Raw genomic sequence first — 25,751 nt, 5'->3', positions numbered from 1 at the left:
ATGTGCTAAAATATGCATACTATACACACACAGACTCACATTCATTTGCATGTGTTTAAAGACTATGAGACACTCCTAGCGACGGCTCCAGCTGCTTGTGTGGTTTGATGGCTGGGGAGGAGAGAGGCTTCCTATCCTTGTGTATTCTAGCTAGTCTGTTCTCCAGTTTAATTTTTGGTAATGAGCATAAATTACTTTTTATTAAGTATTTTAAAGTGTTATTTATAGACCTTTAGGGTTGACATTAGAAGAAACATGGGCTTATAAAAAATACTGCTGAGGCACCAAGATTAGATCTTCCCATGCCTGTAATTGTGCTAGAACCTAGAAGGGGGGGGGGGGATGGGACGGTGATCTCAGTGGCTAAAAGAAAGGCATGATTTTGGATCTTTCTCAGCCACATAAATAGCCAGGCATGGTGGTACATGCCTGTGATCCCAGCTCTGGGAAGCAGAGACATGAGGCTATCCCATGGGCTCACCAGCCAGACAATGTAGCCAACCAGTGAGCTCTATCTCAGACACCTGGTGTTGACCTCTGACCTCCACAAGCACATTCATGAATACAAACACATAGGTGTATTCAAGCACAAACCACACATACTTGCACAAAAAAATAAACACAGAGGAGAAAGTGCTCACAGTTTGCTTAGCGTGACTATGTAGGATAAGCCTCTATCTCTTAAGACAAAGAATCTATATCTTGTTGATCAGTAGACTGCACTGTAGACCGCACGCCGCTGTTTATGTTCTTGCTGTTAGAAGGTTGCATTCTGTCTGAAACCTTTCATGCAGTTCCTCTCCCCTCTTATACACACTGATAAAATATTGCTCACAAAACCCAACCCTTGGCTTCCTCCCCCTGCTATGCTTTGATTCTCTTCAGCAGAGGACGTTATTCCTAGCTGGACTGCTGGAATGTTGAGCTGTTAGCAATGTATTTGCATTAACAGACACACTAATTAAAAGACACCAAGTGGAATACGATGCTGGTTAGTTTGGGGACACTGAACTAATCTTTTCTTTGGACAAGCAGGGCATATTCCATGGCACCCAGGTATGGCTCCAAGATCTGAGCTAAACAGTGTAGCCTGTGGCATTCTGGCTTTTGCTCCTGCCTTGCATTTTCAGGACTCTCTTGTATGAGCTGTCAAAGCCACTCAGAGCTCCTCTCCAGCCCATCATTTTGAGTGATAGAGGTGACGAATGGCCAACTTCAATTTACTAACCCATCAATACAGATGGTGTGCCCTCCTGGGTACTAGGGACTGTGATATGCACACAGATGTAGGATGTAAGGTTCTGCTCTCAGGGAGGTGACAGCTCAGTGGGGGACAGTCAGGAAGTACAGCATAACAAAACCACAGACCTGAATCAAAGCTTAAAACCAAGAGAGCCCTGAAATCTGTGATAGGACAGAGCTGTGGCTAGTGGTGGCCCGGTCCCTCTAGGAAGAATGCTGGAAAAAGTTGGCTTTAGCCTAAGCCTCTGCAACCTTAGCCTGCTGTGAGCTCACTCCCAGATGAAAGGTGATGGAGTGTCCTGGCAGAGGTCTCTGTGGGAAAGCTGGCATGTGGTGGTACCATATCTCCAAGAGCCCATCTTGGGTTGAGGAGGGGTTCTCCAGCTGTTCTTCTCTGAACACCTAGGGTGGCTATTCTGAGAAAGAACTGCAGGATGCTACATTTGAGGCTCTGGGCTTAGGCTCAAGGTGGCATCTCAGAGGCCCAAGTGAGGGGCTGTAGAGATAGACCAGTGGTTAAAAGCACTTACTACTCTTAGAGGACACTGGTTCTGATCCCAGCCCTCGTGTCCTGTGGCTCAAAATGCCTGTAACTCCAGTTCCAGGAGATCTGTTACTCAGTTCTAACCCTTTGGCACCTGCACACACATAGAGAACATAAACTCTCAAAGGCACACATACATACATACATACATAAAAAATAATAAATAATTTTTCAGGGCCTAAGTGAGTCAAGTCAGAGATCTCATATATCAAGGTCAGTGAGAGTGAATTATTACATTCAGGAATCTGGGTTCCTGGAACTTTTAGCAACATGTTAGCACCTGCTCTTCCAATGAAATTCTTCCTTCAGAGAGAGAAACCACATCATTAAGTCAGCCAAGAGCTCTGTGGTTGTTTCTGTATGAGAAGTCATCCAGGTAGGCCGAGTTCCTTTGTTGATGACTCGAACCGTGCTTAGATGAGACAGCGGCTCAAGCTGGAATAGTCTCAATGTCACTAGAAGATTCCTAGAGCAGAAGACTAAGGCTGGTTGTGCATTCCCACAGCAGATGCCAACAGTGCACATGCTGTGTGCCAAGCAGCTTTGACATCGCCAAGAGCATATCTCCAGGAAGAACAGGACCTCTGTGCGCTGTGTCCATCCCTAGCAGTGCCACAGTAAACATGATTGACCACCTTGTCCTTTCAGGGCTGCTCTCTTGGTTCATGAAGCAGGGCTGAGTTGCAAGGTCAACTTCCCTTCTGTCCCCTTGCTCTGCTTGCACCCCCCCCTCTTGTTGCCCCTGAGCAGAGCTTGGACTGTAAAGGTCCAAGTCCCTCTTCATTTAGGATTTCTTCCAGGTCGTTTGGAATTCATTCCTGGGACATGCTCCAGATAGATTCCCATTTTGCTCAGTGCTACAAACATGGAGGACATGCTGGAAAGCTCACTGACTTTTCTGTTTAAACAGTCATCTGCAAACTTAATGTTCCCTAAGTTAGCCAGGGCTCAGAGGTACATGAGAAGCATTCATTTGAGAAGCAGTGAGTTTTACAGAAAGGACGCAGAACAAAGCCAGACACACTCTTCTTGTATTCGGCTGTAGATTTATTCCCAGCTCTCATGGAATATGGTGCCTTGAGTGTCATTTGTTTGCAAATGTCTCCAATGTGGCCCAGCATCACAAGGCTGCTCCCAGCACACAGAAGTGTGAGTGAACCCTCTCCAGTTCTCAGGCTCTGGAGGTGGAGGTAGCCCCACCTCCCATCACACTAGCCTTCAGAGACCCAAGCTGACATTGACTGGCTCCTTCCACTCCTGGCTGGGTTCTTGGTGCTCACATTGGCTTTGTTTTCTCCATGATGGTTCCAGCTTCGATGTTTCCAATTATATTTGGCCCATCCACACTGGCTGTGCTGACGTAAGCCTGTCATTGGCGTCACCATCACCATCCGGGGACATTTCCTGTGGACCTCTTGCCAACTGTTGCTAGTTCCACTAATGGTCCTCTACTGTCTGTCATGTGCCAGGGCTAGTGCTAAATGCTGGGCAGACAGCCATGTACACAGCATCTTGGCTTCAGGAGCCCATGATATAAGAGAGCAGAGAAGCATTGTTCAAAATAACATAAGCCAAGATGTGGTGCATAGGGGGCTTCCAGGCCGGGAAGAGGCATCAAGAAAGATGTTCAGAGCCACAGTATCCTAGAGGGGGAGTCATACTGAACCATGGAAAAAGGAAGCCAGGAGCTCAGGAAGTTCTCCAAAGGAACCTGAACTTGAGCCCAAACCCATGATCAGCTGTTGGAAGGAAGTCCTCCTGGATAGCTACCTCAAGTTAGCATTGCAGCTGCCACCTGGCTGGAGCTTGGAAGACCTTCCTATGGGAGTCAGTAGAAATGAAGGAATGTGCCCCGTGTCTTCTCATTGGGCTATTCTTTGTTGAATTCTCAGCGGCCTCTCAAAGAACAGTCTGCTGGCTCTTTATCCTATCCTGCTCTATCCAGATACTCCAGAATCCAGGCCCAAAAAATCACTCTGTGTCTATCAGTGAGCTCCCAGGGATCCAGAGCAATACTCTTTAGGCTTGTCTTGGCAAAGGTGAACAACTGGAGACTTTGAATATTCACCTATCATGATTTCTTCTGTTGACACATTTACCATTTACTGAATACTGACTGGTCCAGTGGGTGGACTGATAGACACCCATAATAAATAAACATATCAGCAGACCACTGTGCTGGACACAAGCCCAGTCTGTGAAGCACTGAGGCCTTGAGGGGTTGAGTGACTTTCATAAACAGTTCTTCAATGGAGAAGCTGCGCTTTCATCCAGGCAGCCATAATCATAGGGAGAGCAGAGCTGGGAGATGAGCCTTTATGTAGACTAAGAGTATCAATAGGCAGAAGCACACATTGAACTTGGAGGAATAGAAAGTGGTCCTGCTTGATTGATCACAGCAGTCAGGAGTGAAGTCAATGGTCTAGAACTGTGGCTTCAAGGAGAAGAGGTTGGGTAGCAATTCTAGAGTAAACACTCATATTATGCAGGTTCAGCACCAAGAACAATGACACAATTTAGAAAAGTTACTATTGAATATCATTATTTGCAAATGATATGATAGTATACTTAAGTTACCCAAACCATTCCACCACAGAACTCCTAAACCTGATAAGCGACTTCAGCAAAGTGGCTGGATAGAATATTAACTCAAATAAATCAGTGGCCTTCCCATACTCAAAGTATAAACAGACTGAGAAAGAAATTAGGAAAACAACATCTTTCACAATAGTCACAAATAATATAAAGTATCTTGGTGTGACTCTAATTAAACAAATGAAAGATCTGTAATGACAAGAACTTCAAGTCTCTGAAGAAAGAAATCAAAGAAGATCTCAGAAGATGGAAAGAACTCCTATGCTCATGGATTTGTAGGGTTAATATAGTAAAAATGGCCATCTTGCCAAAAGCAATCTAAAGATTCAGTGCACTCCCCATTAAAATTCCAAATCAATTCTTCATAGAGTTTGAAAGAGCAATTTCCAAATTCATCTGGAATAACAAAAAACCCAGGAAAGTGAAAACTGTTCTCAACAATAAAAAAACATCTAGGGGAATCACCATCCCTGACCTCAAGCTATACTACAGAGCAATTGTGATGAAAACTGCGTGGTATTGGTACAGTGACAGGCAGGTAGATCAATGGAAATGAACTAAAGACCCAGAGATGAAGCCACATACCTATGGTTGCTTGAACTTTGACAAAGGAGCTAAAACCATCCAGTGGAAAAAAGACAGCCTTTTCAACAAATGGTGCTGGTTCAACTGGTGGTTAGCATGTAGAAGAATGCAAATCAATCCATTCTTATCTCCTTGTATGAAGCTCAAATCCAAGTGGATCAGGGACCTCCACATAAAACCAGAGACACTGAAACTTACAGAGGAGAAAGTGGGGAAGAGCCTCGAACACATGGGCACAGAGGAGTAATTACTGAACAGAGCACCATTGGCTTATGCTCTAAGATCAACAATAGATAAATGGGATCTTATAAGATTGCAAAGCTTTTATAAGGCAAAGGACACTGTCAATAGGACAAAAAGGCAAACAACAGATTGAGAAAAGATCTTTACCAATCCTACATCTGATATCCAATATATACAAAGAACTCAAGAGGTTAGACTCCACAAAATCAAATAACCCTATTAAAAATAGGGTACAGAGCTAAACAAAGAATTTTCAACTGAAGAATAGCAAATGGCTGAGAAGCACCTAAAGAAATGTTCAATATCCTTAGTCATCAGGGTAATGCAAATCAAAACAACCCTGAGATTCCACTTCACACCTCACAGAATGGCTAAGATCAAAAACTCAGGTGACAGCAGATGCTGGTGAGGATGTGGAGAAAAAAGAACACTCCTCCATTGCTGGTGAGATTGCAAACTCTTACAACCACTCTGGAAATCAGTTTGGCAGTTCTTCAGAAAAATAGACATAGTACTACCTGAGGACCCAGATATATCACTCCTGGGCGTATACCCAGAAGATGCTCCAACATGTAATAAGTACATATGCTCCACTATGTTCATAGCAGCCTTATTTATAATAGCCAGAAGCTAGAAAGAACCCAGTTGTCCTTCAACAGAGGACTGGATACAGAAAATGTGTACACTGTGTACATTTACACAACAGAATACTACTCAGCTATTAAAAATGATGAATTCATGAAGTTCTTAGGCAAATGGATGGAACTAGAAAATATCACCCTGAGTGAGATAACCCAATCACAAAAGTACATACATGGTATGCACTCACTGATAAGTGGATATTAGCCAGAAGCTTGGAATACCCAAGATACAATTCAGACTACATGAAGCTCAAGAAGAAGGAAGACCACAGTGTGGATACTTCAGTCCTTCTTAGAAGGGGGGGTCAAAATACCCATGGGAGGAGATACAGAGACAAAGTTTGGAGCAGAAAGTGAAGGAAAGGCCATGCAGTGACTGTCCCACCTGGGGAATCCATCCCATACACAGTTACCAAACCCAGACACTATTATGGATGCCAACAAGTGCTTGCTGACAGGACCCTGATATAGCTGTCTCCTGAGAGGCTCTGCCAGTACCTGACAAATACAGAAGTGGATGCTCGTAGTCATCCATTGGACTGAGCACAGAGTTGCCAATGAAGGAGCTAGAGAAAGGACCCAAGGAGCTGAAGGGGTTTGTAGCCCCATAGAAGGAACAACAATATGAACCAACCAGTACCCCCAGAGCTCCCAGGGACTAAATCAGCAACCAAAGAGTACACAAGGAGGGACTCATGACTCCAGCTGCATATGTAGCAGAGGATGGCCTTGTGGGACATCAATGAGAGGAGAGGCCCTTGTTCTTGTGAAGGCTCGATGCCCCATTGTAGGGGAATCCCAGGACAGGGGAGTGGGAGTAGGTGTGTTGGTGAGCAGGGGTGGGGGGATGGAATAGGGAGGTTTTGGAGGGGAAATGGGGAAAGGAGATAAAATTAGAAATGTAAATAAATAAAATATCTAATAAAAAGATTAATATTGGAGAACAGTAAAGTGGTGAGATTTTTTTAAGGATTTAATACTAGGAATCGTCCACAAGCTTGAGGAGGACACCTCAACATAATCCGCAGCCTAGTAAGGAAGCTTGGCCCATGGTCTGCTCTGCTCTGAAGAGAAGGTCCACCCTTCAGAGGCAGCCCATCTTTTACTTCTACCGTCAAGATCTTGACAGCCATTAATCGAACAGTGAGCACAACCTCTCAGCCAGGCTTGACTATGACTTGATATCAAAACTTTCTCCTGACAGCACATCGTCTGACATTGAGCACTCCTCCTCCTGCATCATGGCCTTCCAAGGGTCACTTTGTCACTGCCATTTAATGACTTGGTGATTTTTTTTGTTTCCTAGGCTGCATTGGACTTTGGAATATAATGATTACCCATGTACTTGCCATGTGTGTTTGGTCACTGACCACATATGCTATGTCCACTCAGAATAAGACACACCAGCATGAAAGTCCAACAATTAGGTAATACCCTTTTCAGAAGATCCTAGCCTAGGACAATGAGCGATAATTTCAAGTTCATGAACTGTTTAGTGCTCAGTTCATTTTCCCACTAGTTTCTCCAATGTCTTTAAAAGTATCCATTCTCTGGAAGAACTTAATTAGTGATCACAGTGGCTGTGGTTGCTATAAGTTCTTTGTGGCTTTTAATTTATAATGGCTCCTAATTTCTTTTTTGTTTGTTTGTTTTATATTAATTTTATTTAAAATTTGATTTATTGCCCTGAGGAAAGGTCCATATTTAGGGTCTATCTCATGTTTTATCTGTGTTGATATTTTAAATGTCCCTTTGTTCCCAGAATTTCCTGTGAATAGGTGTTAGGCTTGATGACTTGATCAAGCTACAAACATTTGGTAAAAATACTTGGACTATATATAGTTGTCCATCGTGGGCACCTGATAGTTTTTTTTCCACCAGTACTGATGTTGCTGAAGATTATACCTGCGTATCTTTCCATGACGAAGGCATATTATCCCCTCAGCAACTAGCAAGTAATTAAAAGCTTAATAGCTCAAAACTGGTTCATGGTTTTAGCATCAACTGATTGTCCTATGCTGATGAGTTTATATATACATATACATACACATAAACATGATCTTATACATAATCATATACATCACATAAACATACATACATATATGTGTTTACAGACTAAGGAGGTGGATCAGTAAACAAAATGCTTTCTCTGCAAGCAAGAGGACTTGTGTTTGGATCCACAGAGCCCACTTAAAGTTGAACATATTCACTCCTCTGTAATCCCAGCTATCTTCCTACAAGATGGGAGACAGAGACAGGAAAGATCCTGAAAACAGGGGGCCGAATGGCCCAATGTATGCAGTGCTAAAACACTTCCATACATGTGCTGTGGACACACTCACCTTTGTCTCTATAAAATGCCACCTTTTGACTTAAGATACTTCATTTTATTTGTAATTCTTTTTTTTTAAATTGAACATTTATAAAAACAGAATCTCATCCCATGGACACTTAACTTATACACTAACTCCAATATCCCTGCAGGGACAATTGCTAGAAACACAGATCTCATTTCTCATGTGAAAAAAGTTTGATACAGGTGGTGAACCTCTCACCAGAATGCCAGATCCCATTCTATGTTCCCCGTACAGCATGGTGTGTGCTGTGCCTTCTTCTCGGCCTACCTAGTACAAGAGAAAGGCCTTTCTCCAAAGGCTCAGTGGCCAAATTCCAAACACTTGTGGGCATATGAGGAATAGAGAGAGAAATTGAAAAGGAAGGGGAAAGCAGGTATTCCAGAGAACCTCACGCTTCACAGGATAGAGATTTTCAAAATCTTTCTAGCTTCTGTTCTTCTGTAAAGAGAACTTTATATGGTATCTAATACTTAGCTCTACTTTCTTCTTTGGAAACTATAGGTCTTTCTAAAAAGACAGTAAAGTGCTTCTTAATGAACTTTTATCCTGCTCTGTCTTTTTCTGTCTGTCTCTTGCTGTCTCTGTCTTTCTCTGTGTCTCTGTTTCTGTCTCCCTGTCTCTTGTTATCTCTCTTTCTCTGTCTGTCTCTCACCCCCTGTGTGTGTGTGTGTGTGTGTGTGTGTGTGTGTGTGTGTGTGTTCCTGTCTCTCTCACATGCACACAGAGTCCTCATCTAGATTTATGGATTATCATTATTTCCACAATCAATTATAGTTATCACCACTCTCAGTGCTCACACAGCTGTCTCCAAGGTAGCCGGTGGGATGTGCTTCCAGCTGGTTCCCATGTGCTACTGACACCACCATTTATTTTTGACGCCTCCTTTATTTTTAATTAAAAAGTGTGCTTTTCCCCCTCTCTGGCATGACTAGATATCCCAGGATCTCCCAAGCATTTCCCTTACCCCAGAAGTGGAAGGATCTGTTTGTACCCTGGGGTCTCTACAGCCCGGGGAGTGATGCTCAGAAAGCAAAAGGCTGCTGTGTGTTGACTGCACTGACAGTTCTTGTCTTGAGGGCCTGTGAGCGGATGAGTTGCGATTCATGCTACTTGACTTTAGATGTAGCTTTTTACTCCTTTGACATTTTAATTATATGTATTTGCTCTTACATGGAAAAACTGAACTTTGTTTTCATTTTATTCTCCCATAATTATATTGTTTCTGATTTCAACATGGGCATCAGTGCTGGGTGCTACATAACAAGGAAGCTCAGGATTCATTCTCTTCAGATAAGCCTCTCCAGGTGCTCATAGAATTATTCTACAAAATATCTATACTGTGTGATTTATAACTAAGTTTATTAATTTGGATTTACACTCAATTATGATTATTTTATATCTAAATATGTTAAACATATGCATAGTACAGAATTCAAAAGTACATGACAAAGCCCTTCAGAGAATGTCTCACAGTCATTTTTTCCTCACTTGCTAGCTGGTGACTTAAAGTCCACGAGAAAGGGCTAATTTATTTATTTTTCAGTGTAACGTGTGTGTGTATGTGTGCTTATATAAAATATAAACATGAACACATTATTTACCTGTATTTGCAAAAGGAAGATCGATCGATCGATAGATATATAATAGATATATAATAGATTTTGGAAGCTGTTGCAAGCTAATGAATTTTTTTTCACCCATTTTAAAGGATGGTGTAGATACCCAATGAATGGATGTACCACAGGTCTCCCCAGACATTGCCATTTAATGCAATTAAAAAAAAATAGAATACTATAAAATTAACTGCATTTTTGTTTGTTTGGGTTTTGTTTTGCTTTGCTTTGCTTTACATTCATGACGATGAATCTCCCAGCTGCCTTTCTCTAAGTAGTGTGTGTGTGTGTGTGTGTGTGTGTGTGTGTGTGTGTGTGTGTGTGTGTGATGATTACCGATAAGCAGCATATGTACATGCTGGTACAGTTTGATAAATATTGCTCATTTTCTTGTCTGCCAAGCTGTAGCATTCTGCGTTCACATAGAAAATGCATCAGCGTGCATGTTTCCTGCAGGTCCCCCAACATAGTGAGCCACCAGACTTTCAGGTCTTGGCCCATCTGAGTGGTAGAAAATGCTATGTCAAATGTGGTTTGCTCTATCATGAACTCATGCAGTCATTTGAACCTTTTAACCATTTTTCTATGCCAGTTTTGGTCATCTCTTGCCTCTGTTTAAGAACAGGTTAGGAAAATAGCCTGTTTGAGATATACAATAACAACTCCACTTGTTAGAGTTTTCCACTCCAGTTTAAAATCAAAGTGGACACTGTTGGTCAAAATGCTATTCTCCAAGTTATCCTAAAACGTGGCACTGTGTAAAAGAACAAATGCTAGAAATAAGACCCTCTGATGGTTTTGAAGCTGATCAAGTGGATGGTTCAAATGTTTCAAAACTCAGTCTTACTTTCGTGGATGGATCCCAGATTACATCAAAGATCCTAGGCTTATTGCATAGTAAGATAAATCAATGAACCTGAATTGCTATTCCAGGCTCTGTCTGTTAAAGAGGAACTTTGGTGGACAACTATGAAATCTATTAATTCTACCCTGGAAATATGGCCATGGTTGGCCTCAAGTGGGATGTTGCGCAAGCTGCTAGTTCGTCAATTAAAAGAGAGGGTGAGAATTTGCAAAAATTATAGGAAGTATTTTCTACAAGTCTGTTCTTGTATGTTTATTTAGTGAATAAAGGTGTTGCTGTATCAAGCTTCCTCCCAGCCAAGAGACATGCCACACTGCTGATAGAGTGAAGGAGGGTGCATTTAGGGAGGGGCAGTAGAAAGCAGTCAACAAGAGCCAGGATCAGTCACATAGTGACATGGTGACTCAAGGTGACAATGGGGAAGAGAAGGTCCCAGAAGGAGAACTTAGGAAAGTCACCATAAAGACGAGGTCATTTACAGAGCAGCTAAAGACTTTCGTCATGGGACAAAGTCAGTTCAAAGTGACATCTATGTGTTTTGACTTCACCCTTCCAGACCACACATCCTCAATCAACTTTTGCCCCACTGATGTGGCCCACAGCTAGGAATTTCCTGGGAGTAGCGTGTGGAAGTAGCAGACTGTATTGACTGTCCTCCCTCATGGGATTTTGGAGCTTCCCAGAGTACTGCCCATTACCCATCTACAAGGACCATAGGCTCTGGCAAGATCAAGTTCTCAGGTCCCATTTGTGATACCCAGTTGCCAGGGTGTGGGGAGCCTGGGAGTAGGCATGGATCACTAGGCTCTGCAGTGGGACTCTTATAGGCTCAGGCAAGAAGGAGCGCCATGCACTTCCTTTTCTTGGTGGTGAAAAAGCCAGAGGAAGAGTGGAACTGGACCTGGAGAACCTGATATGGCTGCTGCCTTCACCTTGCTGCTTCTGAGGCCAGGACTCCACTAGACAAATATGCAAATGAGGAAGACAAAGCCAAGGGCTCAACACTCCCTGGTCTCATTCATCCACAGGAAGGAAGGGAAGCTTAACTGGTTTGAAGGGTTTGGTTTGTTTGCTTGTTTGTCCAAAGTCCGAGGTTAGATATAACTCCTGAAATCCCAGTACTTTCCATTTAACTTTCAGAATGGCAGTCTCCAAAATGTATCTTATTTGAAACCAAATCAGAATTTCTACTTATTGGCCATCATCCCCATTCTCTTACAAAGTCACTCATATTCAAGATCACTCTGCTGGTGCCTTCCAGCCCTGGGAGGCAGAACAGTAGAGTTTGCATAGCATTTCTAAAGTCAGTAGGTAGGCTCCCACACAGACTCAAGGAGACTTAGACACCTTAACCAGCAAGCAAATTTCTGAGAAACTTTGGTCAGAGCACTCCCAGACCCCAATCCCTTTGCAGAAATGTCTGAAGCATCTTGGAAAGACTTGGGAATCTGTCAACGTATCTCTACTCTTGCCCCTCTGCCTTTTCTTGTTTGAGAATTCTTTTTATGCCCATCTGTAGTAGAGGCTTAAAATTAAATTCTTCTACATTATTAAATTGGGTATTTGGCTTAATATTTTAAAATCTGAGACCAGTCGGGGCCCAAAAGCACTCCATCAGTGCCTTACATTCCCCCTTGAAATTAAAAGCTTGCTGAGACTGAAAGTCAGTTGATGGATGGCAGTGGAGAGATCCCTGGTGGTGCTGGTCTGTTCATGGAGCTCTGAGCATCTCTCTCTCCACGTTCATGTTCTAAGTTCTCTCAAGCCTCCAGAGAATATCTGCCAAGATGGAAGTGCAATATGGCCCAAAAGGAATCTATGTTCTCATTTTCTTCCTTTCCTTAATATCCCCTGACTCTTCAGATGGTGCCATGTGCATTCCTCAGTCTCCTCTGCACCTCCAAAAGAAAAAAAAGGAACAGCAATGTGCAGTCAGACCACTGCGAACACATTTGCTTTGTGTTTAAACAGCTCATTCTATACTCAGCCATGAAAATGTGCAAATTTCCTGTTGGCTTGGCTCTTGTAATTTTTTTTCTCTCTTCCAAGACAAACCAAATGAGAGCATTCAGGATGTCTTAGACATGGAAGTTTGAGCTCAGAGCTCATAACACTTCACTTGGCTTTCCTAGTGATGCTTTTGATTCATGTAAAACTACAACAGAACCTGGCAACCCAGCCCCTGTGTAGAGTTCCTGGGAAATGGATCAATTTTACGACTAATTTTAACAACAAGGATTTGAGTGATCTAAGTGTAGGATATAAGCCCAGCATCTTCACTTGTCTGCTTGTCTGAGACGTTTTCTTCTGCATCTTCCAGTACGGCCTTTTGATCTTACCTCTCTATTCTAACAGTGTATGCTTAAGCTTACAACTAAGGTCTGCATCCTTAGTACTTCTGTGGATTAGAAGGCTGGATGCCCTCAGAACCATGCCATAACCACTGAGGCGCTTTCTAGTGCACAGACGTGCTTTCTGGCTTGGTGTGTACCATACTTATATCCAGGCATATCTTGGATGGAGCTGCAGTGAATTTTTCATGGAGTTCTAAGCACTCATCCTTGGGTAGGTGAGGTGGTCCAGTTGGTAATGTACACATGGGTAGGAAGATGTAAGTCTTATCTCCAGAATGAAGGGAAAGCAGACAGACATGGGGAAGTGTCTGAGACAACAATACTTTCTCAAAGACAAAAAACAGAACAATGACAACAACAACAGCAACAAAACCAAACCTCAAAAAAGTTTGAATGGAGTCCAAGATAGAACTAGGTCTAGTGGTTCTGGCCTGTCATCCATGTACTGGGGAAATTAACCCGGGAGGATCATAAGTTTAAGGTTACGGTCAGCCTAGATAAGGAGAGAGTTCAAGACTATCCTGAACAACTCAGTAAGGATTATCCTCAACATTTAAAAAGGAGGGCTGGGGGGCAGGGTAGTGCAGTGGTAGAGCACAGTCTAGCATGTATAAAACACTGAACTCAATCCCCAGGAACTCCAAAAGGGAAAAAAAATGTAGATAGCAGCAATATGGCTTGGAGCTGCTTTTGGCACCTGCATTTATCTTGAAGATGTGATTTTTAAGTTTCTTTCCAATATGCCTACTATCTATATTCATCCAGATCCCTGGGAAGTTGTTGTGTATACTAGATAGTATTTTTAGTACTTTGTTTTTTGGAGTTATCATTTCCATATCCTGTTCACTGCTGAGGTACATTCGGGATGCTTCCCACTCTTGCTGTTACAGATAAATCTTCCTTGACTATCATAAACCTGAATCCTCCATCCTAAATCCAACTGAAACCTCCAAGGAGAACTATTCTATTAGATGCTATAAACACTTCCCTTTACATTTCACTGTCAAACTGACTTCCACCTACTCCCTGCGAGATAGCCTTCTTCCACCAAACTGCCAAAGGAATTAAGCATGTTTGCTAAAAAATTTTACAAAACTAGTGACCAAAACTCTAATAGACTCCATTTGCTTATTTGTATTGCTTCGTAGTGGTTTTTTTTTTTTTTTTTTTTTTTTTAAAGATCATATCCACTACCCTCCAGCAATTCCTCCCAGATCTATGTCTCATTCCTTCTCTGCCCAACTTTATGTCCTTGGTTTTTTAAAACTCATTACGCGTCCATTTATGCCTGGTCATTTATCCATGGCATGTGGCTTTCCACTGGAGTGTAGTCAGCCTAGCAGGGGCCACACTCATGAAGAACACTGTATATATCTCTCTCTCTCAGAAGCTGTCACTTGCGCATTGTTCCTTGGAAGGGTGTCATGCTCCCCTCCATGCTGGGATTGTGTCAAGTTTATAGATTCCACTTCCTTCACCAACATTCATGTAATGTTTCATTGTTTCTTATATGTGAATCAACTATTCATTTTTTTCCCATCAAGTTATCTATCTCTTTGCTCTTAATTTGAGATAAATCTTACAATAACACTTCTAGTCTGTTAATCTCTAAGGTAATGACAAACTATTGTCTTAGAATACTCTTCTCACTAAGGACCTAGTATGTTGGTCACTTATTATTACAAAAAAAAAATACTGTAGAAGAAACGTAGAGAAAAAAAGGATGTGTGTGTGTGTGTGTGTGTGTGTGTGTGTGTTTTCCTGTCTCCCTCACATGCACACAGTGTTCCCATCTAGATTTATGGATCATCATTATTTCCACAATCAATTATAGTTATCACCACTCTCAGGGCTCATACAGCTGTCTCCAAGGTAGCCGGAGTCTGGAGTCATGGCGTCTGGAATTTCAGTCTGTGGTTAATATGATCCATTGCTTCACCTGTAAGCCATGGAGGAGCATCGTGGAGGAGAAGCTATAATAAAGTGGGGCTGCTCACATACGGCAGCAGGAAGCAGGGAGAAGGGAAGGGACCTGACAATTCATCCCCTCCACAGTATGCATCCAATGATGTGCTTCTGCCAAACATGTTCCTCTACCATCTCCTGACAATGTCATAAGATAATTTTGATTAGATGATATGCCTATGAAAAATAATTTTAACAAAATAAAGTCTACATGAAGAGAGTTTTAATTTTAGTGTGACTCAGCAGAACTAAACCTCTTACAACTCTCACACCAGGACCAGGTCTTCCAACTCATAGACTTTCAGGTGGACTCTTAGAAGACAAAAGGTGGGTTGAGCCACAGGAAGGTCTAGTAACTTATTTCTACTTGTGGCAATAAAATATCTATTAATTTTTGTTCCCATATTTTCAGTAGGATCTTTGTTAAGTAATGGTTCAATTGATTTATAGTGATTTAAAGTGCCAAGAGACCATGATCAGCCATTCATATATGATACATATTCCTACAGATTCCTAATAATCCCATCACTTTTCTGAATCCCAATTCTGAACACTGCACCTGGGGAAAGCCTGACAGGTCATTTTGTACCCAAACCATAGTACCATGGAATGATACATAATGAGATAGAAAAAAATATGTCAACTTTTTTTTGTGCTTCAATCATTAAAACCAAAAACACTTGATCTTGACCCTTATCCGATCTGGGTTTTGCATTTGTTCATAATTCCTTTGTTATCTACCTGAAATGCTGGTGTGATTCTGTGGGGGTGATTGTTCATCAGCATGCTAAGAATGCCAGGGCAGAAAGTTGGAAGGGATTGATTGCTATATTAGCTCTGGAATATTCTACCTCTGAAAATTTTATGGCATGAAAAAATAGAATCCCCATTCTATTTTCTTTTGTATGTGTTCTTAGTGACAGCTAAATGTAGTTTGTAATAACACATTACAACATGCTGCCAATTAATAGACCCTATGAGAACCAGATATCTATTACTATAATGAACTCATTTTTGCTTGTTAGTTTGTTTGTGTTTTGGTTTTTCTAAGACAAGGTCTCGTCATGTAGCCCTGATTGTTCTAGAACTCACTATATAAACCAGGCTGGCCCTGAATCCACAGAGATCCATCTGTCTTTATCACCCAGGTTCTAGGATTAACAATTCTACTATGCCCTGCTATCACAAGCCCTTGAAACAATCAACTTCTAAAGAGAAAAAAGATTATTTTACATCAAAATTTCAGACATTTCAGCCCATAATTCTTTGGGTCGTTAGGTACCATGGTAAGGTAGAATATCATGGCTGTCTGGTATAGCAAAGCTTCTCAATTCATAATCAGGGACCAAAGAGGAACAGGAAGGGATTGGAATCACTCTATCTCCATGAAGGATATGATCCCAATTATCTAAAGGGATGTCAACATTTTGACAAGGGTGTAAGTGATGCATTTCAGGAATTTATACATGATGAAAAGTTGGTATCTGCGAAGTTTGCACTTGCATTTACTACTGAGAGCATACAGAAGCAAATGTTCTTCCCATCAGTCCTTCTTAAAAGAAAATATTATGAGAGGCTTCCTTCCCCACACAGTGGGCTTTTGTAGGAATATATGAATCCCTGCCCCAGCCTCTTGGACATTGCAAGTCATTGTAAATCAATTGAACCATTAATTAACAAAGACTTTACTGAAGATATTGGAACAGAAATAAAAGGATAGATACTTTATTGATGCATATAGAAATCAATCACTGAGCATTCCTAGGGTTCAACCTAACCTTTATCTTCCAATAGTCCTTTCAAAAGTCTAAGAACCAGAGGACCTGGTTCTGATGTTTCAGTTATGAGTGGTTTAGTTCTATTGAGTCACCCCAAAACTGTCTTCATACACATTTTAGTTTATTAAGATAGTTTGTCATAGGCATATTACCTGAGGACTTATTTATGGTTTTAGCTTGTACTGTCTCACTCCATGTGATGTTAGGATATAAATAACTGATAATTTGAGTGAGGTGGCCCTTATAAGTCTCGGGTGTTTGAATATTTGGTCCCCAGTTGGTAGCTGATTGGGGAGGATGAGGCCTTTCTGGAGGAAGTATGTCACTGAGGGTGAGCTTCGAAGCTTCTAAATGCCTTCCACCATTTCCAGTGTGTTCTGCTTCCTATTTCTGCTTCAAGATGTGAGCTCTCCATTTTTCCAGTTGTCTGCCACCTACTCCCTCCATTCCATCATCATGGAACAGTCAGGAGACCAAATAAACACTTCCTAATTTTTACATTATCTTTATTATGGTATTTTAATCACAACAGCAGAAAAGTAACTTATACAGCAACAACGCATAGGGCTTATGCATATATGCTTTTCTTTTGAAACTTCAAGGGTGACCTTTGGTCCTAGTCTTTTGCTTGTATTCCCCCATCTTCCATCAAACTTAATGACATCACCCTGGGCGTTAGACTTGTGCCCTGCTGGTTTTGTCCTACCCTCTGGAGTACTGGACCATGCAAATACACTCTCCAGCTGTAGGTTTGCAGACTGTTTGATCACATGGCTGTTCCTCTCTGAAGATTTGGTTCAATAGTAGAATGCCAGGCTTTGTTTCCATTCCTGTTCCATTTCCTACAGGCAGAACTTGGCATGGACAAGATCTGTTTTGGCCTCCATCCAGGTAATTTAGTAGCATGAGTGTCTCATTATGAAGTGGGCTCACCTGTAGGATGGTCCCATGGTCTGGACACCAAGGCTGCCATTATTATTATTAAGATGATGCTTCTGTACAACATATGTTTTCAGCATCGACTGTTAATTTCCCCAAATACCAGCCTAGAGAGGTTCCTGGAGGGCTGGCGCTTTTTTGTTCTTTCTGGGAATTGGGAGAGAAGCTAACTAAATTCCAGCTGTCCTCTTCACATGACTATTTAAAATCAGAGATGACAAAGACAGCAATTAGAAAAACATGTTGCCAGCGCATCTCTTCATGGACATGGAGAAGGGCCTTTCCTTTGCTCTGAATCTTGGAGCAAGCATTTTAATTTGGGTCACTAAGGACCCCTGAGGATGGTACATGTAATTGTGCTTTTGTTTTAAAGAAGTGTGTGTTCTTTTAGCCCATTTGTAGTGACACCTACAACGCTGCTGATCTTTTCTGGGGTTAAAAGAGAAAGATTATGCACCAGGGCTACTCTGCAAATGTTTTGCGTTAGAGCAGAAATTGCCTTCATGTACCAAGTCGTTTAAGCATCTATGACAATGTCGCCAGCCATCTGGACTGCTGGGAACACTAAATCAACCTGTTGTATGCACAAAACCAAGTAATTTATCTGTCAGGTAGTATTTCATTTAAAACATATTTCAGTGCAAAATGAAATTCGTAAAATCGTCCATTTCCATACCCAAGTCTAGCGCTTCCCATTATTTCTCAGATAAAAATTGTCTTTTTAATGGAGCAAGAAGGTCCTTAGGCACACTGCCCTACCACTCCAAGGAGGACCTTCTATTTGCATTATGTAAATGCCCACTGACAGTCAGGAGGACTGAAAGATTACTTTCAATGATTGTGCCTCTCCCAACCTACTTTTGAGCATTGCTTCCATGCATGCCAGAGCCAGGAGGTCAGCTGAGATTTTCCATGATGGCCTCATGACGAAGTATCAGTCCATTATCCAATTTGATGCAATAAGAAGCCAGCACTGTATTTCATAGCCTTATACTGGGGGCTGAGCAAGCTTTATGAAGCTTGAGTTTAATCTCCATCTCAGATTTATGCTCCCAACTCTCCAAATGTACAAGTGTCTTCTAGCACTCCCTCTCAGTCAGATGTGCACGGTGGGAAGGGTGTCTGCATTGCCATGTGTATTCCAGCTCTGCTGAATTACTTCGTTCCTTCTGATCATAAAAGCCAAGCAGAAGTGAGATGAGAAACAACTGGCTCTCTTCCACCATCTTTGTGCTTTTCTTTGCCTATAAGTAAATGAGTCATCCATAACTTGATGTGTTTACTATGGGACCCCAGTCTAGTATAATTTCTCCAGATCTGGGATCTGATTAATGGCAGTGTTTCAGCTGTATTTATGTACCCTGCTCACCTGGGGAAATGCAGTGTGCTCTTTCTTCACAAACAGAAAGGAAATGTATGGGAGTCAGGTTTCTCATACCCGAGTGTGCCAGGGGGAAGCAGAGGAGAGCTGCAGAGTGGGTCTCAGGAAAGTCTGCCTGGAAATCAAGAAACACATCTGTAGATTTGAAAATATTAGCGTTCAAGTCCTTGAATCCTATACTAGGTGAGTTTTCACAGACCATACTGAATTCAAAGTGTCTATGACTACTTAAGGATGCTGTGTACCAAAAGGTCTACATGGTGCTAGCTATCTGTCTGCTGGGCTGCTAGGCCAAACTGGATATGATCATAAGCTTACCAGCTTTCACATCACCCTGGGCCAAGCACAGTGATGGGAGCTTCTCTTTTGAACAACTGAAAGTGATTAGTGATTTTACTATTTGACTAATTATAAAGGAAGATTCTGTGCAGACTAGAGCTAGATCCCTGTTCTTTACAGAAACTGCTGTCATTTGGGGGCTTTATCCAATCACCATTTATTGACTGACTCTCAGGTGAGACCTGAAGACTACACGAGTGATCTGATCCTTTCATTTCTCTGCACAATGGATTTGATGATGACAACTTCATGCTCACTAAGTGTCATAAGCCCCTTGAGAGAATAAGGCATCCATACACAGAAAAGTGACCCAAATGCTTGGCCAAGGTCTCTGGCAAGCTACGCTGTCATAGGTGAGAGGAAAATAATGTCCTGGCTCCTTCTCTCAGCACCGCCTTTCTGCTTTTTCAAGATCCCCATGACAACTGCCTCACATCCCCACAGCCAGTGTCATCCTGTATCTATGACTACTCTGCCTTCCCTTCCTGTGTTCTTCACAGTCCCCTGACACACCTGACTAGCCATCAGTAGTAGTCTACCCTGTCCTGAAGAAGGGAGAATTTTGTTCTCAGCCCCTCCTTGCCTGATCACCACCTTTCCTGACACCCAATAGTTCCGCCAAACCCCAGATATGCCCCATAGGCACACATATTCCCTCCCATGCTGTAACTTGGCATGTAATTCTTCATCTTGGTGCCATGGAATCCTCAGGTGTCAGCTCACTTGGTCATTCCCATGCATGCGCTGGGGACTCAGTGTTTCAGTACCTGACTCCTTGCACTCTTCTCTAAAACGTGATTGTTTCTCTCCAAGGGTGGCCCTGAGAACAGGCAGCAAGATCAACGTGTAGTGTGGTCTAGAGGCCTGGAGTGTTCCAGCCCCACAGCCCAGGGAATGGGACTGTTTTCTCTTGGAGCAAACACAAAACAGAACTCTGTACCACTTGCCTGTCATGTGCCTTACTGCAGCTGTCCCCCAAGACCCTGTTAGTGGGAAATAGCCAAATCAAGCCTGCTCTGACCCACCTGGGAACACAGGCTGTGAGGTCTGCCCTCCTTGGTTTTCATTCTGGGGTAATGGTCCTCTAAATGGTGGCAAGGCCACTCATTGGAACTGACACCCATGATGGGTGCAGACAAACACTGGGGCCTGGCAGGTCTCCTGGAGCTGGGTGATGGAGAGTGGCCCAATGTGGTTATCATTTGATTGAAACCATCAGCTTATTTCCCAGAGGTCGGGGGATATCAACAAGCCTCAAATCAGAACAGACTGGGCCTCATTGTCTGATTACCACAGCAGCCCCCAGCTGACTCTTGGTACATGGACAGTCAGGGGAATGGAGGTCAGGATGTGTCCAGGAAGTCCTCCCTTTTGTATCTGCTCACTGTAGAACTAAGAATCAGAGGTGGTCCTGGAATGCAGGGTGCATTGGGGCTGGTGATGTAGACCCTACCACCTTGTATAAATGACAGAGATAGCCCTCAGTCCTCAGTTATTATCAATAAACAGCTAATAAAGAAACCCAGCCACCCACTCCAAATCCTTCTTTGAGATCTTCACATGAAATTTGGGGTTAAACGAATGTAAAAGGTAGCCCTCTATAAACTGATTTGGTTGGGGTGTGGTCCCACCCATCAGCCCAGTACCATTATCTAGATTCTACTTTCTTCTCCAAGGTGATCTGAAAAGTTGCTAAAAATATGTAGACCCCCTTTCTGGGAGACCAGTTCAGACCAGTTCCTCCTCTGACCATGGACTCCAGTCTTTTGCTTCTCTGACATAAAAGTTCCTGTAGGAATTTCCAATTTTTCCTCTTCTTCTTCTTCTTCTTCTTCTTCTTCTTCTTCTTCTTCTTCTTCTTCTTCTTCTTCTTCTTCTAATAATAATAATAATAATAATAATAATAATAATAATAATAATCTTATTTAATTAAAAATTAAACTCAATTATTAAAAAAAAAACTTTGTAGAAAGCTCACATCTTGACATTATTCAGACCCAAAGACCATACAACTCAGTGTGTTTCTAAACAATTGAGTGGTCATTTGGAAAGGAAACTGTAGTTTCATGCTGAATTTTATACTTCTACTATCCAATGCGTACTTGTGTTCTTATCTACCACCTAAACTGAAAAGCACACGAGCGTTAAAACTAGAAATCCAATTAGTTTCATATCGCTTATTTATAACCCGTGGCCATCTCCTGCAGTCCTTGATTTTTCTCTGTCGCATCATTGTCTGTGATGATACTGACCAAGGCTTGTTCATCTGCACACACAGTTATCACATAGCAGCTATGGACTATTTATATCCATGTCATCATTTATCTATCTATATGCCTACCACTGATCTTGTATGTCACCTGTATTATCTTCCAACTTAACATCTATTAATTGCCTCTTATCTATCCATCTCACCTATAGTATCTATTCATCTACCCAACTATTCTGATCTACCATTCATTCATTCACTCACTCATCTATCTTATCTATAAACTTCTCAATTATCTATCTCATCTATTCATCTCTATTGTCTCTCTTATTTACCCTATTTACTCAACAACCTACCATCTGTCTAATCTGTCTAATTTGTCTGTCTGTCTGTCTGTCTGTCTGTCTGTCTGTCTGTCTGTCTGTCTTTTACTCATTTCTTTATCTAATGTCTCTATGTCCATCTTTATCTAAACTGTATCCATCTACATATACATTTATCTTCTCTTCATCTGCCAATATCTCAGTTTACTGAACTGTACTTTATATGCCCATCTATAAACTCTTGAACATCTCATTGTATAAATCCGGTGAAGTTCACATTCCTGGAGCCTCAAAGCTTGAACCAGGTGTCACGACTGACTTTGCTTTTTAAGGAACACTGTCCATCACCTCTTCTCTTCCCTCTGATCCTTCCTGTGTCAGTTCATGGTGGCCCTGTCATGGTGTGCTAAGCCTTTTTTGCTCATAGCTTCCAGAACCATTGACTGTGCTGCATGGGAGGGTCAGGGCTGACTTCCTAAGCACAAGTTGAGACAACTTCATCTGTTGTCAGGGTGTCTGGCCTTTCACTACCTGCACTTTATTTTGGAACCTCTCTCTCTCTCTCTCTCTCTCTCTCTCTCTCTCTCTCTCTCTCTCTCTCTCTCTCAAAAAAGTCATTAGGACCTTGAAAATATCCCCAGAAGTATGAACACTGCCTTCACAGAGCTCTGCAATATAATGTATCAGCTTGATTCCCTCAACACAGTGAGGAACCCTGGAACAATGCCCTGCTACAAGTGGTGGAAGTCAGAGGTTATACACCCAGTTGTCCAGACACCTGGACTCATGGGTTGGCCTGGTACTTCTATGACTTCTGTAAACCCATGGCACCCTCTAAAAGCCTTCTCTACAGTGCCTGACCTCTGGCTTCCCTTTCTTACCTGCTACTCAGACCAAGTGCAACTGTGGAGCCCAGCATCCCCCAAGATAGAATTTGCTACGTTCTACTTTTGGCGAAAGTGAGTGCCTGTGTCCCAAGGCATGGATAGAGCCTGGTGAACAGTGCCAGCAAATCTGTTCTGTGAACATGTGAGCAGCAGTTCTGTGAGAGGCAAAGGAGGGGAGGAATGGAGGGGAAGGCAGAAACATGATGGAGCTGTGGCCTATGACTCATATAAAAAGTAATTTCTCATTGGAAGAAAGATGGCTTTAAAAGAAGAGTTTCATTTCTTTCTAGTGATTCCAGAGGCCTGTGTGACTAGAGCCTTTCAGAGATGTTGTTTAGGTATTCGTTCCACTGGGAATGGTCCCTTGTAGACTGGCATGGGAACAGTTCTGGGCTGGAGCAATGATGACACTGGCACTGTGAACATGGCATTCCTCCTGTTCCATGCCTCTCCTTCTGTCCAGGAGAGATTAATCCTCAGGCTTTTTATGTTCTAGAAGTTATAGCATGCTTCTATAAAGTAAGGATGCAGAGCGTATCAGTTACTTGTATCGTTGCCTTGACAAAATACCCAAGAGAGGTCAACTTAAGACAGGAAGGGTTTACTTAAAGTTCAAGGGCACATCCATCATGGTGGGCAGGCATGGTAGCAGACGCTCTAGGCATCTGGTTACACTGCTTCCAGACTCAGAATGCAGAAGGAGACAGGTGCTTGTGCCTACTTGCTTTCTCCATTCTACTCAGTCTCAGACTTCAACCCATGGAAGGTAAAGCCCACGGTTGGAAGGGGTCTTCTTATCCCTATTAATCCAATCCCTAACTCATGACTACACATCCAGAATTCTGTGTCCATGGTAATTCTCAACCTCATTACATTAATAATCAAAAGGATTATTAATCAACAATCACAAGGATCTTATGGCACCAAGAACCGTGGGGTGTCGAGTGACCTCTGTGGGTGTTATAATCCCCGAGAGCTCTGTGTCACCAAGCCTGAGTTCACGAGACAAAGTGTCGCACTTCTGATTCCTGAAAAATGAACATATAGTAAAACTGTCTTGAAAGGTATTCTGTGAGAGCAGACCTTAGGCATGGGAGGAAAGCCTTGTTCTCATAAATGGTTCATATAAGCTGTGACCCAGAGTTCAAATGACCTGTGAATATTCATTCATATGATCATAAATTAACATTAATGGAGTAACTTTTAAAGCCAGCCACAGAATATTTGACATACTTCTTGTTTCATTCGGTATATTTCCTGTTCTGTCTGTAATGTTCAGATACTCAATGTAACTGACTTTATACACTTTTTAAGTTAGCATATGAGATAAGATAATTGATTTCACTATGGCAGTTTTATTGTTCTCATGTTGTTCTCCATTCCTCTTTCTCCCTGCTTTCTGTCCTTATCCGTCACCCATTATTGCATAGTCCTTGCTCCCCAAGACCAATGCCCACATGGTGCCACCCACAGTCGGGATGGGTCTCTCTGTCTTCATGTCCAGTATAATCCTTCACTCTTTGAATTTTTCTTCCCCCTCTTAGGATCTCTTTTTCATCTCTCATGATCAATGTCAAAAAGTTGTTCAACCGTCTTTGCCACTAGAGAAATACAAAATCAAAACACTTCTAGACTCTATCATACAAGTCAAAATTATCGTCACCTGGAAAACAAATGATAAGAAGTGATGGGGAGGTTGTGAGAGAGTGGAGCTGATCTGCTGCTGGTGGGAAAGTAAAGTAATGCACATACTGTATGGAGGGTTCTCAGCTAGTAAAGCTAGAATTGCCATTTGACGCACTGATACCATTCCCAGGTATAGAACCAAAGGATTTACTGTACCATGGAAATACTTGCATGTCCATGTTCACTGATGTGTTTTTCGGAATAGCCAGGAATTGGAGTCAGCCTAGGCTACTGTCAAACCATGAAGGGTAGAGTAGATGCACACACAGCAGGATTTTGTACATTTATGAAGAAGAATGAGATGACATTTCCAGGAGAACAGACACACAATGTCACTAACAGGAGCATGCCCATCGCTGCTGCAGAGGCTGTAGACACTAGGCTTTGGACATCACCTCACTGTGCAGAACATGAAAACCTCAGCAGAGTCTCATGTGGCAAGTTTATCCATAATATTTCTATTGCTATGAAGACACTGCAGGAGGAAGAAAATGAAAATGGAGAGTTATAGATACAGATAAGGGAGGTCATCATGGGAAACTCTATATATGCTTCCCACTAGAAAAAAGCCTTCACCCCCAATTATAGCCATAAGTCATGGCTTACTCACAGTTGTATGCATTCTCATGTCAAGTGCACACAAAGCAGCAAGTTTCTTACTGTGTCAACTTTCAAGGTCTAGACTTACGCCCCAACAAATCCTGTCTTCCTTCAGCCATGGAATGTTTGCAGCACAGGAGTCCTCTCAGCTATACTCGTCCATCTTCAAATGAGAAATCTTCAAGCTCCTGCTCCAGAGATAACCTGGCTCAACTCCCACCACACAGCTTACCTCGGAACTCATTCTGCTCAGTGTTTAACTTCACCTGTGACCAGGGACCATAGAGCTATAGCACCTCTCTTCTGCAGCCGTTAAAGCAATTATTTCAAAAATTCTTAAATGTGGGAAGATGACAAAGAGATAGGAGGAACTGGGTACCACGGCAACACCTGTAATCCTAGCACTTGAGAAGTGTGGGCATGTAGGAACAGAGTTCAAGGTCATCTTCAGCTATACTGGGCTACATGAGACTCAGCCTCAAAAAAAAAAAAAGAAAGGGAAAATAATATGGGGGAGAGAAGAGGAAGAGGGAGAGAAAGAGGGAAAGGAGAAGGAGAAAGGGGGAGAGAGGGAAGAAGGAAGGGAAAGAGAGGGGAGAGAGAGA

Source organism: Mus pahari, chromosome 1, assembly GCF_900095145.1.
Source record: "Mus pahari chromosome 1, PAHARI_EIJ_v1.1, whole genome shotgun sequence".
NCBI classification, from domain to species: domain Eukaryota; kingdom Metazoa; phylum Chordata; class Mammalia; order Rodentia; family Muridae; genus Mus; species Mus pahari.
The sequence above is the reverse complement of the archived record's forward strand: the minus strand, read 5'-3'. Positions refer to the sequence as shown.